At 42.2% G+C, this 18,076-nt stretch overlaps 1 protein-coding gene across 2 annotated transcripts in view; it reads right to left on the bottom strand.

The window, feature by feature from the left end:
* The window catches only part of FMN1 (formin 1), a 427,872-nt gene extending 410,203 nt beyond the window's left edge, over positions 1-17,669 (bottom strand). Inside the window, exons 1-3 of one of the 2 annotated variants that reach the window (XM_049611644.1) lie at positions 17,567-17,669; positions 16,966-17,088; positions 1,512-1,576 (exon numbers count right to left, since the gene is read on the bottom strand). The gene's annotated coding sequence lies outside the window, so the exon portion shown is untranslated. The remainder of the gene's footprint in view (positions 1-1,511; positions 1,577-16,965; positions 17,089-17,566) is intronic. The other variant, XM_049611645.1, reaches the window with a different exon arrangement.
* Between the last annotated feature and the right edge of the window lie 407 nt (positions 17,670-18,076).

The raw sequence follows: 18,076 nt of genomic DNA, 5'->3' as shown, positions 1-18,076 counted from the left end.
ATACACCCCGTCTCCTACCATCAATTAGCCTTTGTGATGTATTTTTCCTGCTTGATTAAAAGCTCCCTAGGGAGAGGTACTATCATCATCACCATCATCTTTGTATTCCCTACAGTACATGTAATAAAGATAGAAGATATTCAGGAAACAGTGCACTGAAATACCATTATCTGAAGATATAAATCTGACCTGTCTCTGCCTGAAAATTCAAGCACATTATTATTTGTAGCCAGCATTAATGTTTAATGACAGCCTGAGTTTACTTTCTAGCAAACACAACAATTTAGGTAGACAAAAAGTCATGATCAGGAACAAAACTGGCTTTCTGTCACTAAAACATGTATCAATCAGAGAAAAATACAAAAAATACAAAAAACAGGGAGTAAATGGCTTGATGAGTACCAAAATTTCCATGACAGGTCATTGAAAGTGACAGTAGGGAATATGGAAAGTGAAGAAAAGAGAGGTTTTTAAAAGTTTGAAGATACTGAGCAAGGGGGGTAAATGGATTTATGACACTTTGAACAATGCCTAAAAAAAAATGAAAGACTAGATTCCAAGATTCAACCATAAGCCAAATATATATATGTGTGTGTGTATGTATATATATGCATATATAAAATATTATTTTAATATTTAAAATAACAATTTTAATAAAATAAAATATTAAAATATTTAATATTTAAAATAACAATTTTAAATTGTTCCCTTTGCCTGAACTGCCTCAAAATCTTGATGACTTAGTCTCTAGCCACCTTCAGGTGTCCACTCAAATGATGCCTCATAAAAAGTCTTCCTTGGTGACTCGATATGAATCACCAAGGCCATGTCACTCTCCAGCCCTTACCCTGATATGTCTAAGGGACTTGTCACCTGCCACATGATACACACACACACACACACACACACACACACACACACACACACACTGGTTTCTTGGTCTCTCCCCTCCACACTGTAGAACATAACCACCACGAAAGGAAGAGCTTTGTTTCAGGTTGTGGCCTATGTCCTGGGCTTGAGAGATTAATTAGAAAATCATGGGTGCTTAATAAAAGTCTGCCCAATGTGTCATCCATTTATTAATACAAATACTAGTAAATGTACATGTCCAGTGTTTAAAGTGGTGTCTGACACAGAGTGGGCCCCGTTAGCTATTTACAGAAGAAGGAGCAGTATTCCTCCCTCGATTCTTTCTGATGGTTTAGTAACAAAAGTCTTCTACCTAGTGAACTAGAAAACAGTGGGAACAGTTAGATAAGGGGGTGCAGAGACAGTTCTGAGATCTAAGAGTGACGATATTTATTTTATTGTGGGGCAATTGACAGATACTAAAGTGCTCTGTAGTACAGCATGGTCAAAAAACAAGCGTTCCTGGGACTAGGGAAGGAAAGCAAAGCTGTGACCAGGATAGTGGGGATGAAGAGACTGCATAGGAGCCCAGGCCCAAGGTGCAGCTTGATAGTGAGCAGAAGTACAAGGCACGCCAATGATTTTGTCCACCTTCTTACCTAGATCAACCTTCACTTGGGCAGGCTCCAGGCTTCGAGATGTCAAAAACATGATGCCACCAGGCCTGTTGTAGAGAAAACAATCCACGCTTACCTGAAGCAGTTGCACATGCGTGCGTGCGTGTGTGTGTATTGCTGTGTTGTCTGTATATTTGGGGAAGCCAATTCTAAGGGGCTTTCCGAAAAAGGGAATCATGATGCTGATCCTCTTACTTCTGAAATGAGTTGAGGGAAGAGAAGATCCTGCATTTTTCATAAGACAACTAGAACCTCTCATCTGAATGACTGCACCGTGCAGGATGACCAGTTGTGCTAGCTTGCTCATGACTGAGGCGTTTCCAGGATGTGGGCCTCTCAGTGTGAGCTAAAACCAGTACTGGTTAGCCACCCTACCACGTTAATGCCTCCAAACTGGTCTGTGTTCATTCGCCTGCTGTTCACACTGAAACCAAAGCAATCTTTTCAAAACAAAAATCTGACCTTACCACCTCTGTAGCTAATCACCTAGTCAAAACCCTTCAATGGCTCTCTCTCTCTCTCTTAAAACAGATTTTGGCCCTTAACCTGGCCTCAAAGGCCCTATTGGATTGGACCTCCACATCTTCCAGCTTCATCTCAAGCAAGCCCTAGCCAGTTACCTGTCAGTGGCTCACATGTAGGCCACTCCCTCCCACGATAGAGGCTCCACACATGCTGTCTCCTCTGCACAGAGGTGACCCTCACCTCACTTCACGTGCTTCAGAGGAGTCTTTCCAGACCCCCCTCTTCTGAGCCCTTCCAGTGTCATGGCCACTGCTGCCAGGGCCCACCCTTGTCCTCTCAGCAGAGATCTGCACACCCCGAGAGCTGCTCGCTGAAAACATGTGTGACTTTCTGTCCGATGGCCTTTGTCCATGGGAGACCCTCCCCTATACATAGGCTGGCACCAGAAGAGACAGGAGCGGTGGATGGGAGCCATATCAGCTAGGCTTCAGGGCCATGAAATAGAATCCACACTTTTTTCTAAGTCCAAGGGGAAGCTACTTGAAGGTTTTAAGTTGGGGAGAGACATGATCTGATTACATTTTTCAAAGGTCACTCAGGCTGCTATACGGAAAATAGACTGTGAAAGGGAGAGAACGGATCCAGATGGGAAGCTGGTGCAGTAGCCCAGATTATTTTCCTGGAAGGAATCATCGTGCAAATGGCTGTTTGTGGTACAACGGTTAGAGCCTTCAAGTTTCGGGTCAGTTCCAGAACAGCAGCCCACCTGAGAAATCCCTCTGAAGCCTGCTTCATTCATAGTGGTTCTTGGGAGAGGGTTAAAAATCTCACTCTTTGAGTGTATGAAGTAGGGATAAACATAGAGTACATAACACATAGGCAATTTATCTATGGTACTAACATTTCATGACGGGGAGGCAATTAGGGAAAAGTCTAAAGAGAGGGGCAACAAAAAAAAGATTGAGAAACACTGTTCTAGAATATCAGACAGACTGCAGGCTCCTTCTCAGAACCAACAAGGGCTCTGAAGCTGGCCTGGGATGGCCCCTGGCCTCCTGGACCAGGAGTCCTAAAGTCCCGTCACCTTACGTTTCCTCGGAGCTGTACAGACACTGATGAATTCACCTTCTCAGTGGGAAGATGGTCCAGTAAGATACGATAGTCTATTTGCAAGTCGGCCTTTCTAAACACAGATACTCCTGTTTGGACACTCCCGAGATGTGCAAGCCAAGGAAGGAAGGTTCGGGAGTTAATTAGGGTAATGCAAATACGGTGCATCTCGGCAAGGTCTCCAGTCCTATGATCCATGTTTCTCTTTCTGCCATGATGCTGTCTATTTCTGACCTGATAAATTCCTATGCTTCTAGCAGAGCCCAAGCACAAATGTCTCCTCCCCTGAAAATCCGGGGGAAAAACTATCCCTTCCTTCGAGCATCCAGAGAACTTTGTAAAAATAGGGGTAACGGCTACTCTTTCTTGAGCACTGGTGGCAGGCATTACACATTTTACCTGAGTTACTTCATTCACTCCTCCCTCTGTTAATCCCATTTTACTGATAGGAAGCTGAGGCTCAGAGAAGTAGCTTGATCAACGTCAGATAGTGAAAAAATGATAGAGTGGAGATTCCACACCAAACAGCCCTTTAGCCTCTAGACGGTACATATACTATTGTACTTCTTACCCATGTATTATAAACAGTAGTTCACGTGCCTCTTTCCTACATTATTTCCAGCATAAATGATGCAGGCCAGGTGTCATGAAAAAAGAATGAACTTTACGGTCAAATCCTATCATATAACTTTGGGATATTATTTACTGAGACTTGGTTTCCTCATCTATAAAAAGAGACAATCAATGCCTACCTAATAGGTTTGTTGTTAAGATAAAATTAGATATAGCTTTAAAAAAATTTTTTTTAATTTTTTTAATGTTTATTTATTTTTGAGAGAGAGCAAGCAGGGGAGGGGCAGAGAGAGAGGCAGACACAGAATCTGAAGCAGGCTCCAGGCTCAGAGCTGTCAGCACAGAGCCAGATGTGGGGCTCTGTCCCACAAACTGTGAGATCATGACCTGAGCCGAGGTCAGATGCTCAACCGACTGAACCACCCAGGCACCCCAGGTATAGCTTTCAATGCGCTTACCCCAGTTTGCAGCACATAAAGTCCCACTTAATTAAACAAGTATTAATTGAGAGCCTATGCAATACCAGGCCTTATAATGGACACAGCAGATAAAGAAATAATTAAGCAGTTCTCATGGAGCTAACACACTAGGAATTTAATATATTTTGGTTGCTCTTGCTTCTTTAAAAAAATTTTTTTAAACGTTTATTTTTGAGACAGAGAGAGACAGAGCATAAGTGGGGGAGGGTCAAAGAGAGAGGGAGACATAGAATCTGAAACAGGCTCCAGGCCCTGAGCTGTTAGCACAGAGCCCGACGCGGGGCTTGACCTCATGGGCCATGAGATCATGACCTGAGCCCAAGTAGGACACTTAACCGACTGAGCCACCCAGGAGCCCCGGTTGCTCTTGCTTCTTAAGGGCAGAGATTATATGTTATTTAACATTGAGAGTTTAGACCTCAGCAATGTTTGGCACCAAACAGGCACTCAACAATTTTTTCATGATGAATGATAGTGGTTTACACAGTTTTAGACCCTAAATATCAGAGATTATGAATGATTGTGTTAAGTTGGTGGGTTACTATTTATCAAAATAACTGAAAATAAAGCACAAAGATATCACACCCAGAGCTGTATGCATTCGATTCATTTAAGCATAGAGCAACCACTAAACAACTCTCAAAATATATCTACAAAGCAAAAGGGGACACATAACCTGAATAATGAAAAAATAATAAAACATTTAACAATATTCAGGAGGTGGTAAGAGGAAATGGAGAAGAAGTTTCAAAAGTGTTAATCTTTCCAAAAAAGGAAGTCACTGTGGTGCCTGGCTGGCTCAGTTGGTAGAACATACAAATCATGGTCTCAGGATTGTGAGTTCAAGCCCTACGTTGGGTACAGAGATTACTTAAAAATAAAATCTTTAAAAAAAAAAAAAAAAAGGAAGTCAATTGAAACTGTCTAAAGAAATAAGTTCAGGGGCGCCTGGGTGGCTGAGTTGGTGAGGCATCTGACTTCGGCTCAGGTCATGATCTCCCTGTTCATGAGTTATAGCCCTGCATCAGGATCTGTGCTAATAGCTAGGAGCCTGGAGACTGCTTCAGATTCTATGTCTCCCTCTCTCTGCCCCTCCCCAATTCATGCGTGTGCACACGCGCACACACACACACACACACACACACTCTCTCTCTCTATCTCAAAAAAAATAAACATTAAAAAAAGAACAAAGTTCATAAAAACAGCAATATAATTAATGACAGTGACTCCAGCTTTTTAATACTTTTCATGATACTTTAGCCATAAAGAGACTTTTTTCAGGAAATAATATATCTTGAAATGAGATACATTCATTTGATGTTAGACTATTTAATTTCAATTCAATTTTTTTAATTGCTTGAAATTTTTTAAAAATAATTTTTGTTATAAATAGCATCTCTACTTATTTTTATAAAAGCACTTCTATCTAAATATCCATCCATATAGACAAGTAGATAGCTATAGATAGATGTATAAAATGATGTTCATCTAAGGTTAACAATGAGAACTGTAGTATTTGAGATGATTGTTTTTTAATTCTCATCTTTGTAACTTTTTGCCTTATTTGAATTCTTGATAATCAACATACATGAATTGTTTAAAGTGTTTCCCAAAAGTAGAGGGAATATGGAATACAAAATATAGTGGGAATATGGATCGTTGTTATTTCCTTCTTTGTACCTTTTTGTTTTTTTTACATTTCCAGAAATGATTTTTAAAACGATTTTACCTCACACCCTACATTCATGATTATGTTTTTTTCAAGTTGGACTCTAAAATAGACAGAAAATATGTTTTTACTTACATCGCAAATGGTGTCTTTAAAATGAATTGAGAATCCAATTTGCAAAGCAAAAGAGACTGGATTCCTTTGAATGCTCTTTATAAAAGTCATAGCACATAGAGATCTAATGAATGGTTATATGTATGCTTGCATTTCTTAAGGTTTTTACATGAAGAGTGAGAGATTATAAAAGGGATTATGAAAATCTTCATGTTGGACTACATCTGATGGGAGTCTTTACCAGGATTTCAAACTAAGTGGCTTTCCTTGTCCATTCTTGTTTAAGACGTGATTATTGAATGTCAGCATCTGCTTGCTGCGGTAAATGACAAACTAGAATAATCCAGTGCTTACCCTCTAATTAAGAATAATAATCTAAAATACACAAATGGTTACACGGTTGTTAAAAGGGACTGGCTAATGTGTGGTGTCTTGGGGAGTGGTGGATAAAACATCTGAACTGCCTGTTTCAGTCCCACAAAAGGTGCCACGGTAACATCTTTCTCATTTATAAAGGTCTGGGAAAAGAGTTGGGATTCTGACTTCTTCTGTAAAATAACTCAAGAAGTCTATTTGGGTTCATGTAGCCTAGAAATTTAGGGACACTGGAATTCAGCATTCCCTGGGTTTTACATGATTACATTAATATTACAGAAATGTTTTCCATTCAGTGAACCACCTGGCTGTGAAGACTTTAATCACTATCAGTACAGATTACAGTACAGTACGGATACAGTACAGATTTCTCTCTGTGAAAATGTCTTCTCTCAATGATATGATATAGCCTGTGGGTGTTTTTGTTTTGTTTTGTTTTTTTCATATAAAGGAAAAAAAATCTGATAAAATAGTATTTTCGAAATGCCTTAACTCCTATTATATTCTGTCAAGTTGTGGGTTGGCATTTTTCTAGTCTAGGAGTTGACAAAATTCATAGGGAAAATTATGGAATCTTAGATTTAGAGACAGCATAGAAATTATCCATTCTATCCCAATTCTGGAGTTTCCCTTTCACTATAACTTTTGTGAATGACCACTGTCCAGTCTCAACTTGAATTCTTCTATAGCAAACTGTTCTCTAGCCCACAAGGAAACCTCATGGCCTTAAGGCAGTGATAAGTGTAAAAAAAAAAATCCCTTATTCTGAGCCAAAATCCACTTCTTAATACCTTTCCATTGGTGTTTGTCCTTACTACCAGAGTTTGTAAACCCAACTCCTCTCCTGTCCAAGGGCCCTTTAAACACCTGAGACATCTCCTCATCTTGACAAAGTCACCCCAGTCTCTTTAGCAAGCCCTCAGATGGAAGCACTTCCATTCTCAAAAACCCCACACATCATCTGGCTGTTCGTTAGTGTGTTCACAGCCTTACTACAAAGCAGTGCCCACAGTTTAAAAAAAAAAAAAAAGTCCATGGGGCACCTGGGTGGCTCAGTCAGTTAAGCATCCAACTTCAGCTTGGGTCATGATCTCACCTTCATGGGTTCGAGCCCCACATCTGGCTCTGTGCTGACAGCTCAGAGCCTCAAGTCTGCTTCAGGTTCTGTGTCTCTCTCTCTCTTCCCCTCCCCTGCTCATGCTTGTCTCTCTGTCTCTGTCTCTGTCTCTCTCTCTCTCTCTCTCTCAAAATAAATAAATATACATTTAAAAAAAAGTCCTCAAAAAAATGCTGAAAGTTGTTCCAGAATCACAGACATAATTCTTGCAATGATCACTTTAAATCATTAGATGAACACATCTTAAATAGCTAGATTCTATCTACTATCTCTTCACCTATCTTGAGTTTCAATTTTCTCATCATCATGTGTTTCTGCCTTTGCAATCTTGAATTTCTTCTGGTTGCAAGCAACTGAACCTGATTTAGGCTACGTTAACAAAAATGGAGGCAGATCCAATTTCATGAAATTCGTGGGCAAATTCATGAAATCAAAGTAAGGGTGGAAAAGCCAAGAGCAGGAGGCAGAATCTTCCAATGGCCTCTGGGACAGGGCTCGAAGGCCCTCCCCCTGGAGCACTTCTCTAGCTGTGACTTAACTCCACTGACTCCTATTCACTGCCATCCTTCAGTCCTAAACTCTCATTCTTGGGTTATGGAATCCGATTGGCTGAGCTTGGGTCAGATTTCTATCCCTGGTTTAAGTAACCCTGACCTGGTACATGTTCTTATGTATATGGAGCCCATACTTACATATTGGGGCCATTTTCAGAGAAAGGGAAATAGATGTGAATAAGACAGATATCTCAAATCACTGTATTTCTAAAAAAAGAATGATCAAAAACAATCTGGGGTTGCCTCAGTGGCTCATTTGGTAGAGCATCTGACTCTTGGTTTCAGCTCAGGTCATGATCCCAGGGTTGTGGGATCAAGACCAGCTTTAGGCTCCACACTGAACATGGGGCCTCTTAGGATTCTCTCTCTCTCTCTCTCTCTCTCTCTCTCTCTCTCAAAACAAAAAAAAAAAGGTAATTAATCTATTTCTTTTTATTTCTCCTGTGTTTTCCCCTTTTGCTTGAGTCCCAATAAGGTAGATATCATAAGTGGTGTTCATTGCATCAGGAGAGGTAGAAGGTAAAGAGAGAAAGAGAGAGAAATAGCCTGCGAATATTTCTGGATTTTGTTTTCCAAAATCCCAAGTACTTAGAAGAACATAGGGAATTTATTGAAGGAGGTAAAAAAGGAATAAAGTTTATGGACATAAAGAGCCTTGAAGCAACATGAAGAATTAGCTCCCTCCTGCTGTTGGAAAAGGAGGGAGGGAGGCTTATAAACCCAGGAGGAGGGAGGAGCCAGCCCTTGCTTTCTGGCATTGTCCCCAGAGAGGCCACAAGCCCCCAGAGCTGTGTGTGGTACATCTAAGTAGAAGGATGAGAGGATATGTCGCCTAAATATTTCTGTGGCCCAAGGATGACCTGGATACCTGCAACTGAGCGAGTTATGTGAGCAGAAACACGGCACTACCATGTAACCTGTGTGGTCAGATGCGTCAAGGACCAGAGGGTTTCCCCCCGATGCTGCCCCACTGTGCCAACACCCTGGGGACTTGATACAACTCTGGGGAATGGTGTGACCCTAAAAAGGCCTGAGGGTAGGTCTTCTACCTTTCCAGAAGGAAGAGGCTTGAAACAAAACAGAGTATGATTTGAAAAAAACAATTATGAGATGAGATACTTTTTAAATACTTGTGTTTTTAGATGGAGATTCTCACCGGCTGCACTTGCATAGAAAAGACAGCAAGCAAAATAAGAACAAAATAAGAATGGACTAGTTCTGCTTCCTCGCCCTCTGTGAATTTGACTTCATCCTTTCCAAGTAGCAAAATTTGTACATCAGTATCCTGGTTGTAATATTAAAAGCACTCTTTTATAAAAATTGGCTTAACAATTTTTTTTCTAGTTCTCTTCTTGTTGATGACCTTAGTTTTCCTGATGCGATTCCCCTGGGTCCACACCACCCTAGAGGTAAGTGTCTTAGACTTAAAATTCGACTATATGCCCCTCCTCCCTCTTTTGTGTATTTTGTCCTTGGATGTGGTTTGAGCACAAGATCCATATGCAACCACTCCAGAGCTTTCAGCCACCTTTACTTTTTGCTTTGTCATTTGCCTAGTTTGTCACTATGATATCAGAATTGTGTTTATCTTTTTAAAATTCTTTATTTATTTTAGTAAGAACACTTGACATGAGATCTGTCCTTTTAACAACTTAAGTGTACAATCCAGTGCTATTGACTGTAGATACAGAATGTTGTTCTTATCAAATTCTGCACTGGTTCTAAGGTCTTAAAATCTAGCTAATAGTGAACAATTTGGCAGCTATTGTTTTCAGCAAAAATGGAAAAAGATAAAAATTAAAAAAAAAAAAGACCAAGTCCCCAAAACAGAGTCTGAGCGTTGACTGTCCTTTCATTTTTTTATAGCTGGCAGGGCTGTTACTTCCTCAAGAGAAGTTGAATGATGTAATAAACAAAGCCCAGGGAGTCGGGTGACCTGGATCTATTCTTGGCTGTGCCACTGACCGTGAGTGACCTTGGGCAAGTCACTTTTTTGTCTCCCCATCTCAGTTTTCTCCACTGTACGACTAAAAAAAAATCTTGTCAACTATCTAGAGAATAATTTGGGCACAAGAACTATAGAGTAAGAAATAAGGTAATGTTCCTTGAGAAAACAGTAAGTTTGTTTTTTTTCCCCCTTCAATCTGCCAGTTTCCCTTATGACACTAGGGTATCATGGAGTTTCAGTTCTTCAAATAATCATGAAAATTAGAAGTGATCTATGTTTTCAGAGTTTAAAGGAAATCAGGACCAGCTTAAGACAAATCAGAAAGTGACTTTAATAGAAGGACAATACCCACTATTATGTGTGATTATGTTCTACTCATATTTATTGTGATAGAGATTAGGTGGGTCAGAAAGAAGCCAGTTGTCTCCTGTGGGTAGAAGGTAGAGGATGCTACTGCAGAAACAGAGATAAAAGGAGATGAGGACATTGGCAAATGGGGACAGAACAGACGCCAATTCTGTAGATGAATTCCATTTTCTGCAGACCTGTGGGCTTTTAAAAAATTATTTGCAAAGCTTTCCAAATATGATCCAGGCCTAGAAAATTTTCTAAAGTGGCTGTCTTTATCTAAAAAGAGAAAGGGTAATCATGTTAATGCCTAAAAAAAGCAACTCTTGCTTTTCACTAAATCCATACCCAGAATACTGCACTATATTTATGGTTTATCCTGCTTTGGAAGTTTAAAAAATTTCAAAGCCAGGAATGTTCTCTGTGGCTTACTAGGGCACAGACAAAGGGTAGAATGCAAACCCAACAGGTACAATAAATACTACCGAGATTCCATTTAAAGCCATACCTTTAAGTAACCATATTAACCTCTCTGATCCCTGAATTGCTCATCTATAGGAGAGATAAGATACCACTTACCTACTGCACAGAGGTACCTACTGACAGCTTAGGTAACCAAGGGAAGGAGCTTAAATCTCCTGCATTAAGCATCAGAGAGGAAATACACTTGCTGCCTGCCCTTGGGATAGACTTTGAGGACATTTTACTCTAAGAAGAACATCAACAAGTTATATGGACTCCATGGTGTAAAGGTGAGAAATAGGCTTTATTAGCACTGGCAGGGTGAAGACCATGGGGATGGGCTTTCAATCAGTGAACCAAACAAAGCAGCAAGATGAGCGTGCCCTCTGGAAATGGTGATGAAGATTTTAGTTACTGTCTCCAGGGGCCCAAACACATAAATCGTTAAATGCTAGGACAGTAACTGTAATTCTAAAATCCTTTCTCTGTCCTAACTCAGCCATCTTTACAACATCAAAGAGGAGAAAAGCTGCTCTGTAATATGGAAAGAAACCCAGACACCTGAAGGAGCTATCTTGGGGAGCATGAGACAGCACTGTCTCAGCGCCACTCAGAAGGGTTTCCTTTCTGCCACAGATGATACTATTCTTGCAGAGAATTTCATTGGAACTTCATTTGTGCCAGTGTCAAGGTTTGGGAAACTTTTATGGTCTTCCCAAATTACCACGGTGAGAGGATCATCAGAGGGAGCTTCTCCTCAGAAGTAGACAGGTTCCCCTTCTCTCTGAAACATCTGTATTTTTCCTTCCATGTGTCACAGGGGAAATCATCGGATAAAGCCTCTGAGCCTGCCTGAGTGTGGACAGATACTCATAGGGGCAAAACAGGGCAACAGTCCCTAAGAAGAGCAGCCATACACTGCTGTGTTGGGTGGATTATTAAACATTGTTCCTCACGTCATCTCCCATTCTCTGTTGCTTACTTCACAGAAACATGTACCGGAGGGCTCCCCCCGGCATGTCAGCACCAGCACCTTGACAGTGGCAATATGGCGGTATTTCCTGCCCTACTCTTTAGCCTTATCTGCCTTCCCCGGTCCACCCTCAGGCTGCATCCGCTACTTGTCCATTAACACCCAGATCCTGATGACCAACATGAATATTAAAAAGTCTTGCCTTATCCAACCTTTGTTGCTATATAAGGCCGCTCAGAAGGTTCACTGGAACACTCAGTGCCATTGCCAGAGACATTCAGACAGCAAACCAGGAAATCAAAGCAGGATGCAAACCATCAGACTGCCACTGCCTGTCCTAACTCCACCACTGAAGGATGACATAAGCCCAACATTTAGAAATCTTATTAACCAAGTCTTCTCTGGAGTCAAAAACTGGGCTTATAGTTTGTTCTAACCATTAACTTTTGTTTTTCTTTTGTCTCCACAGAAATGCCCCCTACTAAATGCCTGATTGCATACACCATACAGATGGCTGAGTTAGGCACCTGACTCCTACCTATACTACTGCCTCCTGAAATAACTGTTTAACTAGACTGACCTATTCCCAGAATAGAGAGACTGATTTAATGAGATGGGGCAATACATTTAAATTTGTGGGGTTTTTTTTTCTGCTTTCTCATCCTTGTTCCTTCTCTCTCTCTCTCTCTCTCTCTCTCTCTTTTTCTCTCTCTCCCTTTGTAGATCTCTTACCCTGCAAACCTGAATCTCTCTAGAACTATATACCAACTCGGCTATTGCTAAATGAAACTTCCTGGAAAAAATAGTGAAGTTTCAAAGGGCAGAATGAGAGATTTCAGAATATACTACCCAAAAATATGCCTCTTTGACATATGGGTGAGTTTGAGCTAACAGCCATTGAGATTCAGGAAGATGTAGTAAAAGCTATAACAAAAAAAGAAAAAAAAAGAAAAAGAAAGGAGCACAAGTTTACAAGTTTTCCTTTTGTAAATGAAATGTACATTATAAAGGAAATCTCGGAGCACCTGGGTGGCTCAGTCCCTTGAGTGTCCTGTCCGAGTTCAGCTCAGGTCATGATCTCAAGGTCAGTGAGTTCGAGCCCGCGTCAGGCTCTGTGCTGACAGCTCAGAGCCTGGAGCCTGCTTCAGGTTCTGTGTCTCCCTCTCTCTCTGCCTCTCCCCCACTCACGCTCTGTTCTCTCTGTCTCTCAGAAATGAATAAACATTAAAAAAAAATAAAAAAATAAAGAAAATCTCCACTTGTAAAATGTGTCTCCTTCTCCCATGCCAGGAAGAGGAAAACTCTTAATAACTCCTCTTAATGGAGAAGGCACTGACTTAAATATGCATAACAAACCTTATTAAGTAACCCTTGTTTAACCATACTTTTCTTGGGTAACTTCCCATAACTTTCCTCCCCCACCCAGAAACCCCAACTCCTATTCCTTTGGCCTAAGACGTTATGTATAAGCACATGTTCTCACCACCCCTTGGAGCTACTCATGTCTGGATACTCCCATGTGTAAGCACGATATACATGCTAATAAAGTCTGTTTTTCTCTTGTTAAAAAAGAAAGTCCTGGGGAGACTACATGGCTCAGTTGGTTAAGCATCCAACTTTGGCTCAGGTCATGATCTCACAGTTCGTGAGTTCAAGCCCCACGCTGGGCTCTGTGCTGACAGTTCAGAGCCTAGAGCCTGCTCCAGATTCTATGTCCCCCTCTCTCTCTGCCCCTTCCCTGCTTGTGCTCTGTCTCTCTCTGTCTTTCAAAAATGAATAAACATTAACAAATTTTTTTAAAGAAAGAAAGTCCTGCCTATCTCAAAAATATCCCCCACAATAGCCTGTGACTCAGAAGACCAAGGTAAAAAAAGTGCTTAATCTGAATGATGTTCGTCTTTAATAATGATTTAGGACACTTCAGAAAGGAGAAATAGGTATAGCCCTAATAAGATGGAACACAATACAGGTCAGTTTTGATTAAAGTAAGGAAATAGATGAACTAGCTTTAACAAAACAAAACACACAAGAACAAGATCAAAAAACCTATCCAGTAGCCTGCTTCCCGCAGAGGTGACTTACAGAGGTCGTTTCAAGGTTAGTTGGCTCAAAAGAAAGACCGATGGGTCTTCTACCCCTCTCCCCAGCCTCATATGTATACTACGGCACCATACTTTCAAAGCCTAAATGCAAAATACACATTATTCAGGGGCATATTTTACATGTAGCCAGAAAACTTGAGAAACCTAAGTGGGAGGGAATGGTCCCTTTCCTACAGACTTGTTTTTATACGTTGACAAGTTAAGGAAGGTTCACAGCCTTCTTTCCATCCTTCCCACTTTAGTAATTATTAGGTTACGGGACATACAGATGACTGCTTTGTCAGCACTTCCGCTCAGATGTTAAACACAGGGATGTTTCAATTCCCTCACAAGGCCAGCCTGTTGGTGCAAGCTCATATTTACTCCATGAGGATACAATTCCCATGGTTTAGCATCTCTACAAGATCAAGCAAATCAGATTAATGGCTGTAACTCTGTCAACACACAGGCTGGGACCTGCTGAGAATAAAGCTGATTTTTAACACAGAGACTATGCACCTCTAAAAATAATGGCTCCTGGTAAAACAAAGCCCCAACAAGAGAGTATGAGTAACCCCCAAACATGATCTACCAAGACTGGAATCACTGTATATTATTAAGTATCTCTGGCGAATTTTCACAATTATGCAAGTAAGGTTTTAATTAAAAAAAAAAAAATTAAAGGCAAAATCATCTAAAATGCATTAATGCCTGGGATCACATGCTCAAGTCCAAAGCTTTAACATAAAACTAGACTTTGAATCACCATACATGAGGTAGGAAAGAAGGGTTCCTGAGTCCTTATCATCACATCAAGCTCCAGCCTGCTCCCATTTCTCTTCCTTTGGGGACAACTCTACCAATTTTTTTGTTGAGAGAGAAGAAGACTAGGATGTGAGATCCACTCCCAGACAATGATAGGACTCACAGGACGCTATTCCTTAGCGAACACATTCCACCCAGGCAGGGTTAAGCCTGTGACCGAGTACTAATCCATCATGGTTCTTCTGGAGGTTCTTCTGTGGAGCTAGAGGAAACACGAGCCACCCTTAGCTTATGGAGCTAGATGCATGTGAACCTACAGCCTAAGAAGACACTGAGAGGATAGCATCTGTGGTAGGAAATAATAAGGCTAGGGGCACGCTTAGTCAGTTAAGTATTTAACTTTGGCACCGGTCATGATCTCACGGTTTATGAGTTCAAGCCCCACATCGTACTCTGGGTTGACAGAACAGAGCCTGCTTAGGATTCTCTCTCTCTCTCTCTCTCTCTCTCTCTCTCTCTCTCTCTGTCTCTCTCTCTCCCCCTGCCCCTCCCCCACTCGTGCTTTCTTTCTCTTTCAAAATAAATAAATAAACTTAAGAAAAAAGAAGAGGAAATAATAAGGCAAAAAAAAAAAAAAAAAGAAAGAGCAGAATTGAAAGAGATAGAAACAAAGACACAGAAATCAAGCTAGCAAACCAGAAAAAATTCTTAATCTCAGGACTATCTTTCTCATGAAGACATTATAGTGTGATCATGGCTTGGTTATGTTAGTCAAAAATGTTCATTTTTGCTTATGACTGCTTCTGCTAGGTTTCTATCCCATACAACGAAAAGGATCCTAACTGATACAACTGACAGTATGTCATTCTTAGAGAAGAAAAATATTGTAAAACACAGGTTCTCCCATGCTAGCAAGTTAGATTTTCTTCAATTCCCAGGGATATTTGAAGAAAAGCAGTTTTGCTTCTCCTGGGCAGAAGCCAGTGCATTCACAGTGATTCTGTAAAAAGCACAATTTAGCAAGTCAGGGCATTGAACAGCCAAGGAGAAAGGAGCAGCCTAGGACAAGCCCAGAGGCCCAGAAACCTTCACTAAAGCTGCATCTCGAATGCATCTTAAAAGAGCTTGCTAAGCATTTGTGCAGGCTGGTGAGACAAATGTCTGTCCAAACACAAGTGGCTTCAATCAGTGCCATCCCTTTAACATGGAGTCCTATGAGGAACCTCAAAGCTGCCATCTCCCATTAGCATCAGTTTTAAGAACTAAAAGGGATGTAAAAAGCCATGGGGGGGATGCATGTTTAGGGACAGAACACTAGCCTTTATTATCCTTGTTGGCAAGTATTATCAAGAATGATTACCAGTCATTCCTCACTTACTATGTACCAGGAACTACTAAGCATTTAACTATACTCTCTCACTTAATCCTTACAACTTCTTCTATGGGGCCGGAAATATTACCCCCATTTTACAAATAAGAAACTAAAGTTCAAGGGAATAAATGACTTGCCAAAATCACTCAGCTAGTAAGTAGTTCATCCAGGATTGGAATTCATATGACAGGTTTATGGATTTAACCATTATGATATACTGTCTCCCAACTTTTACTCATTGTTTCCCTCCAGTGAGGTCACTGCTCCTTCCACCCTGCAGTATATCTAAAGGCATTGAATTCATTGGTCCTACTATGGGGCTATAACCACAGGTAAGAGAAAGGAGACTGGTTAGATATGTCTGACCAAGACCTGGGACTTCTAAACACTTTTAAAGCAATATCTTCCACAATGACAGTTAATCTGGTATGCAACTCTCAGTTGCACTGTTTTCCCCTCCTGAAAAGGGGTTAATAAATCTAAGCATCAAGTGATCTTGTACTAAGCCCTGAAAAGCTAAGCAATGGCTGCTGAATCCCAATCCTGTGGTCATAAGATGCTACCTGCTATAGACAACATAATTCCCTCTCTCAGGAACTTAGATCCCCCAAGGCAGCATAGCACATGATGCATATGCCCACAAGGATGGTGCTTTAGTACAGCTGGAGCCACTGTGGAAGAAAGTCAGAGCTAAGCTAGTTCATCAGGTCTTAAAGGCTTGGGTCTAGACATTCCCTTCTCTGTGGCTGAAGCACCCGTGTTACACAGGCCTGTATCCCAGGTCCTGGACTCTGCATTCAGTCCATCAGATTGTGTGACTGCCAATGTCAAACTCTCCATAGTCAGCAAACAGCAGTGTGGATGATTAAAGCAAAGGGTTTTCTGTGGCAATCTCCACGGCAAATAGGGATAAGGAAACTCTCCCCATTCACACCCCACTCCCAGCTACTTGGCCTTGAGTTAAATGAAGACTTGGCTCTGGCCTTAGGGGGCAAGGGCACTGCTTGTTATTTGGGGGAGTCAGCACTTACATGCCTGAACAGAGCCTGCCTTTGCAGAACTTGAAGAGTTCTGATGGAGGAAAAGAAATGTTGACGGTGATGGTCGTGATGATGATGTTCGTGAAAGAAGAAAACGGTGATGGTGAATGTCACCTATAAATATAAGCACAAAGCACCAACAGATATCCTTCTAGTCATCGCCAATCATCATCCTGAAGCAGGTAACGTTCCCAAATCAACCCCACTAAGGTATTCCCCTTGTGAACTAAACACATTCAGCTTCAAAATGAAGCGTTGCACCCCTCCCTTCCACGCCCGCCCTTGCACCCTTCCTGTGCCAAGCTGGGAAGGAGACTGCACACGGGCGCTGGGACCTGAGAGTTAACGACAGTTCTGTAGTGAGGAGCGTTAGGGTGACCCGGGGAGCCCCGCTAACAGACTTTGGCACCGCTTGGTTGGGGAGCTTGAGAAACGGACGCAGAAGGGGAGGAAAGGAAGGTAACGGGGCAAAACGGATTCGATGCCTCTTTCCGAGAGCCCCGAGGCCCCGAGAGGCGGAACACACAGCCTGTGGTCGGGAGGGAGAAGAGGCGGAGCAGACCACCAGCAGGACAGACAAGGCTCTCTTTACCTGACCAAGTGCAGCAGCCAGCCGTAGCGGCTGCAGCGAGGATGCTGCGCTGGAGTCCAGAACCAGAGCCCAAAGCCACCGCTGCACCAGCCTCGGCCGAGGCCCCGCCCCGGCCCCGCCCCCAGCCCAGAGGCCCCGCCTCCCTAGCACGCGCCGGCTCGACCGGCTGTTTGGGGGAGGTGAGCCGTGGACTGATAGGCAGGGTTGATGGCCAATGGAAACGTGCAGCGGCGCCCGGGGCGGGCAGATGGCAAGGTGGAGCGGGAAGGGACGGGGCCCAATCAGCAGCGGAGCCGCTGGGCCTGGCTAGGGCGCGGTGAGGTTATTGGGCAACTCAAGCCCGGGCGGCTGGGTTGGAGGCCGTGTTGTTAGGATAGGTCAAAGGTGGACAGCGAGGGCAATAGCCAATCCCTCGGCTCCTTGCCCCCAGCTCGCCGGCGCCCGGGGCCCCTCAAAGCGCACGCTCTGGGCTGGTCGCAGCGATGGGGGGAAGGGAGCAGGTGTATGATT

Source organism: Panthera uncia, assembly GCF_023721935.1.
Source record: "Panthera uncia isolate 11264 chromosome B3 unlocalized genomic scaffold, Puncia_PCG_1.0 HiC_scaffold_1, whole genome shotgun sequence".
Lineage (NCBI taxonomy): Eukaryota > Metazoa > Chordata > Mammalia > Carnivora > Felidae > Panthera > Panthera uncia.
This window is presented reverse-complemented; position numbering and strand designations above follow the sequence as displayed.